Raw genomic sequence first — 6,000 nt, forward strand, 5'->3', positions numbered from 1 at the left:
CCTGCAAATTGCATGTATGATACGTACACCTATACGATGGAGCATTTTTTTAAACATTCCGCTTAAGACCAGTAATTCAGGACGCAATTACCGTGCTTCGGTTGTGTATCATTATCTGCCCGCATTCACCATTGAATAAACCAAACCCGCGTGTGCCTCACATCGAATTGGATTAGGTCTGCATTGGTGCGCACGGTTCCACACGAAACTCATACCATTATCTACGGAAATGCACCCATTGTCCTGAAATAACCCTTCCCAAAACGGAGGCGAGGCTCCAAAGGATCGATTGAAACGGTTCTTCGTTTGAGTCATATTGTACGAAATCACACAGAGGGTTCCCGTATTTGTTAATCGTTCCACATCGACGCTATCGATGAAGGGTAAAACCACAAAGGTCTAATTGATTAAATAAAAAACGAATCATTTTTGACATCGGTCCACTTATTCGTCCGATCGATCATCGATTGACGGATATCTGGCAGCTAATGGCGCCCTAAAATACAGGGCAGGATATTATTAGCATCGCTTTCTATGGCACCATTCCCATTGGAGATGGTATTGTACGAAGTTTTTTTAGAGTATTTTATTATCGCTATTATTGCAATTGCTTATGAAATAAACGTTCGATCATTGCAGTGAAAGAAGATTCCGCATCCTTGACGTCTTGAATATGCTCTAAAATTATGCGGATAACTCATTCATTCCTCCTTCCCCGAGACCGGTTAAATACTCCAACCCTAACAAATTGACCAACCAAATTGAACTCAATCAGTCGGAGGACGCCGTCGATTGTCGTTCTTCCCACGACCACGTGTCACCCACGGTAAAAACGCGCTTCACCAATGGTTGTGACAAAAATGCCTTTTCCCCACGATGAGCTGACGTAACGAATAAAACAACTCGTTGAGCTGTTTTGCTTCTGCCATTCCGGGACTTTACCGGGGAACAAATTCCCAACTCCCTTCGCACAGGTGTGAGGGAGGATTTAGAATAAAACACGTGACACATGCCACATGGCCTTGCAATCAGCAAACAATCTGCATCTTTCGAGCGATACGCCCCGACCAGGGTAATTTCAAAAATGCACCACCCCGATAGGGCGCCACTTTTTACTAAGTATTTACACCCCACCCATATGTGAGTCACTGCACCGAGGCGAAGTGGTTCAGTTGTTCGTTTAGTTTGAAGCATTTCCACAGCGAACAGCGTGTTTGGTGTGGCGCGGAAATCGACACACTCGTCGGGCGCATTTATCGGTGTTCGCACTGTAAATAAAACAGCTGATCGTGCCGGTGATAGCGCTGCCTACTATGATGATGATGATGATGAAAGAAAATTAAACAAAATGTCAACATTGGGAAAGGCAGCCTCTCATGGAGTGGAGGCACTAGGTGTTGCAGTTTAAACAAGTGATTCCATTGCAAAAACGTAAATCATATTCCTTCGACTCACTCGCTTATCAGAGAGCGTTTTTTTTGTTTTTAATATACTTCACTTAAATAAAATATTAAAAAAACGCGCTTAGACTTGCATCAAAGAGCTCAACTGTGAATTGTTGAAAATAATTGGTCTGCTATGAGACGCGTCTAATTCTAACAATTTCTATTCCCCGTTAGTGAGCATTTGCCCTCACCCTACTATTTTGCTCTAACATTTATCTATCATTCTCTTGTCTTCTCGTTCTCGGATTTTTTTCTTCTTTCTTTTTCTTTCTAGCTCTGCTTATGAATTCGAAATATCATACGATGTTGATGCTCTCTATTTTGGCGCAACGGAACACAACCACTTGTAGCGCGATGCTATGTGCGGGTTTCTTCAAGGGTCCGCGCGCATATTTCTTCGACATTAGCGCTGGAAAGGGGTGAGTCTGTGGGGTGAGCGGTTGGGTTCGACCCGAAGACCGCGAAAAGCGCACAGGAAGAAAAGCAACCGTTCCTATCAGTCACAATGCTCACGTACCAAAGCCAACGGGACGGGTCCATCGTTTTTACGCGAAACCGTTGGAAAGCCTTCGAAATAGCGACGTGGGAGTGAAAATGAGTTCAACGGTGACATACACATTCGTGGACGCGGAATTATTAATCAGCCCTGTTTTGCGCTGAAATGAACCGCTGGAATTTGGCTTTAAGTTCGTCGCCGTCGGTCATGCTGTAACTCAGAGAAAACTGAGGATATCCAAGGTTGACCTTCATTAGTTTGCTCCCTGATTGTGATGCCTGCTAAATTTGTGACCGTGGCACACTGGGAAAGAACGCTATCGAAGTGGATAAATTTCAATCAAGACAAAAAAATCGCAATCTTGTGAATTAAGCATTTTTGAACGAACGTACGAATTGCCAGCCGGTTTCATTATAGGAAGTTTCATCATTCCAATGCTAAACGCCTACTATCCATCTATGCAACAAAACTGCCACAACGTGTCACTCTTTCTCATATGCTATTCGCTCTCTCTCTCTCTCTCTCTCTCTCTCTCTCTCTCTCTCTCTCTCTCTCTCTCTTTCTTCTCTCTATCGTTCACACGGCACACGTGAGTCATTTGACAAAATAAGACACCGGACATAAAACCGGCGGTGAGGCCATCATCGCAACATAGCAAGCCATGCTGCTTGGTTGGTGGAATAATTTACGTGCATACGTGTGTGTGTGCGTGTGCATGTTTAGTTTTTTGTTTCTAATAAAGTAGGCAATGCCTGCCCATATTTTGCCCGACTAGAATATTCCCATTAATGTCTCCTTCTCTTTCTTGCTCGTACTGTTGCGCGCATGGTGGATCTCTCTCTCTCTCTCTCTCTCTCTCTTTCTCTCTCTCTCTCTCTCATACACACACACATTTCAACGCCTGGTTGAGCGGGTCATATGAAAAAGGGAAATGGGAAAAACGGCAACACAAAAAAAATACCCCACCCCACCTACACCAAGAACATGAATGGACTCAGCATGCGGCGTGACCGGGCAGGGCGGTTGATGTGGTGCCGGGCGCGCAAGGGGAGAACCGGCGGCGTTAATTTTCCTTTTTATTTCCGATTCGCCTTTTTTCCCACCTCGCGATCCATGTGACCGAAACGCCCCGAGTAGAAGCCAAAAAAAGGCAGGAGGCAGATCACTTACCGGGTCGAGTGGGGCGTTTTCTACCCCAAGACGCGTACGTTTTCTTCCGGTTTAGGGGGCCGGTTTTTCCGTATGAAAATTGCTCCTGTTGCTTCGGCGGTGCTTGGTAAAGATGCTCACGACGGTACGCCGGGTTCAGCTTATCCCGCGTATTAGGTACGCCTTGTTCTTCGCAAGTACTTCGCAAGTGCTTTATTTATCACAAATTAAATTCGGACGTCTAGCATATATCTACACGGTCAAATGCATACACTACACATAAACACACACGCACTCTTATCGATCACAGGTAAGCTCGTGGAAAATCACCGAAAAATCCCACGAGGGGCGTTTTCTATGCAACAGAAACACAACACGCGAGCGTAAGGCTGCTTTTCTACTACCGGCAGACTATTTCGGTGGTGGGGAAAATTTCCAGCAGCTGTCAAAATATCATACGCACAAAACACGATACGCTGAAGGGCAGAGCGAATTAGATAAAGGATACCAGTGGTTGCGAGGGGCTTCCGTTTGCGATATTTCGCCACTTGCAGCAACAACCAGCCCGTCAGGACGACTATGGATTCGCTTGCACTGGGTTTGAATAAATACTCTCGTCCGGTCGTCGTTATCGCTCTTCTTTTCTACGGCTACTTCCTTCGAATGCCGGCAGCATAAAACACTAATCACACGCACTGGCAGTAAAGCACATAAACGAACGAAAACTGATGTGCACGATGCAACGAGAGAAAAACAACCCACCCGCGCTTGAAAAATCAAATTAAAGCGTGATGGTACAGTCGCAAGGAAAAACAGACCCGTCAAACTGGGCTTTGCAGTAGCCCTGTCAAACCGTTGGAACGGAAATAACTATGATTTGCATTGCGGTCATCCGAGCAAGATAAATGTACTATAAGAATAAATAACTATTTCTCAAAAACTGTTGGAGATTGATTGTAGATACATTTCTCCAATCAGCCATTTAATGTCTCATTTTAATTGTTATTTTTTTTATGTCGAACCTATTTTGGCCCATTTTATTTGCTTACTTATTTACTGTAACAATATTTATTATATAATTTTTAATTTAAATACTTTTTCAAAATTAATTATCTTCCTCAATTTATCTTCTTATCGAATGTTGAAACACCGACATTTAATGTATCAATTTATGTCCGTTTTTTCTACACATTTCAGGCGTAAAATTTGACATTATCGTAGCAGGGTTGTTGCTAAGTTTTGTATGAGTTGAATTTATTTGTTTTATCTTAGCTACCCAAAAAGAATTTTTGACATTTCATTATTCGTGCAACTATAATTTCATCGGTTGGATATATGAATAAAATACTAGTCAAAAATGGATAAATTAAAACAAAATATTAAAACAATCCACTAGTCAATCATGTAACCAACGTATTGAATATTATTTTAATTATAATAAAAGCATTATTTCAACTATAAGATATTTTTCACAGTTGAGCACTTCTTTTTGAAATGACTAGGTCACCAGTCTATTTTCAGGTACCTGACTTCGCTGACTAGCATCTTCTGGGTAGGGCATGAATCCGGTATCCTATAAGCCCAAACTGTTCTGCTCGTTGTTCATTCCGCTTCTCCACGCAATTTGCTCACAAATACCGTCAAAGAGGCGCCAAAGAGATGTTTTTTTGGTTAGAAAGTTGTAATAAGACATGTGGTTTATCACTGCCAGCCCTATCATTTATCAAGAATTGTGGAGTTACTCTCCAAGCTACAGTGTGGTACATGTACCGTAAAGTGATCAAACCTTGATAAAGAAGAAAATAAAGAATAATTTTCTTCTATTTGTACTTTTAATAGGATGTACTCCAAACGATTTTTGATCAATGGGCAAATAAAAAAAAACAAACACCAAAATCTTCAAATAAGATCTAAAGTATTAGGTCCAATAAGATGAAGTAGTAGAAAAGAGGCAGAGCTTTTGTGCTGCAATATGTGCCATTTACCTTTTCCAACTATATGCAAGCAAGTAAAAAAGCAAGGCAAGCAAGGAGGAGATATTTTCCTCGTTAAAGCAAAAAATCTATCAGATTTGATAACATGAGATAACAAAAATAGAAAGAAATTAAACAATATTTTATTTAAAAAATTTGATATCAAAATGTATCTTTCATCGCTCTTTATATTAACGACGTTACTTATAATCAACCACAGTTAAATAACGGAATAACAAATGCAGAGACACACTTTTCATCATTTCTCAATCTTTACAGTTCCACCTAGTTATTTGAAACGCGCCCTCTACTGGTGGCTAGAAAATAGTATAGAAGAAGCAACTCCTACAGCGATGGGAAACCTGTTTCGAATGTATAACACCTTTTGTTGCTGTAAATAGATAGATCATTTTCCAATAAAAAAGTTCAAAATAAGTAAAGTGAAAAAGCCATAATCGCGGATCTCTTTTAGTTTTCGTTTATATTTTGAAGGATTTATTTGTGTTTATAATTTGCCGAAAAATGTATGTATCGGTGTGATACTGATAACTTTCTATTACTTCATTTTCATTATTATTCTCGTTTGGAAGTGTATCTGTAACTACAACTTTTGTGTTTTAACTGCTTTCTGTGTTCGGGATTGAAAATATTAAGGTTTTACGGCTAGAAATTCAGCATCTCGAAGGAACTTTTCAATCATGCAACAATGTTGCGGGAATGACGTCAAACGCATACATGTTCAAGCTGTTCGCTATACACTGGAAATCATTCGTTCTGTCTGGCTGGTTGCTGGCGATGTGTCACCGTCTTCTTACTCTCCATTTTGTTTCCTGCATTGCACACCATCCAGCTTTATGAGTCTAAGCTATAATCAAGCTAAAGCATCTCAGCGACGAAAAGCAAACATGATGCATCTAACACCTTGCGATAAAAACGT

This window comes from Anopheles nili, chromosome 3, assembly GCF_943737925.1.
Source record: "Anopheles nili chromosome 3, idAnoNiliSN_F5_01, whole genome shotgun sequence".
Lineage (NCBI taxonomy): Eukaryota > Metazoa > Arthropoda > Insecta > Diptera > Culicidae > Anopheles > Anopheles nili.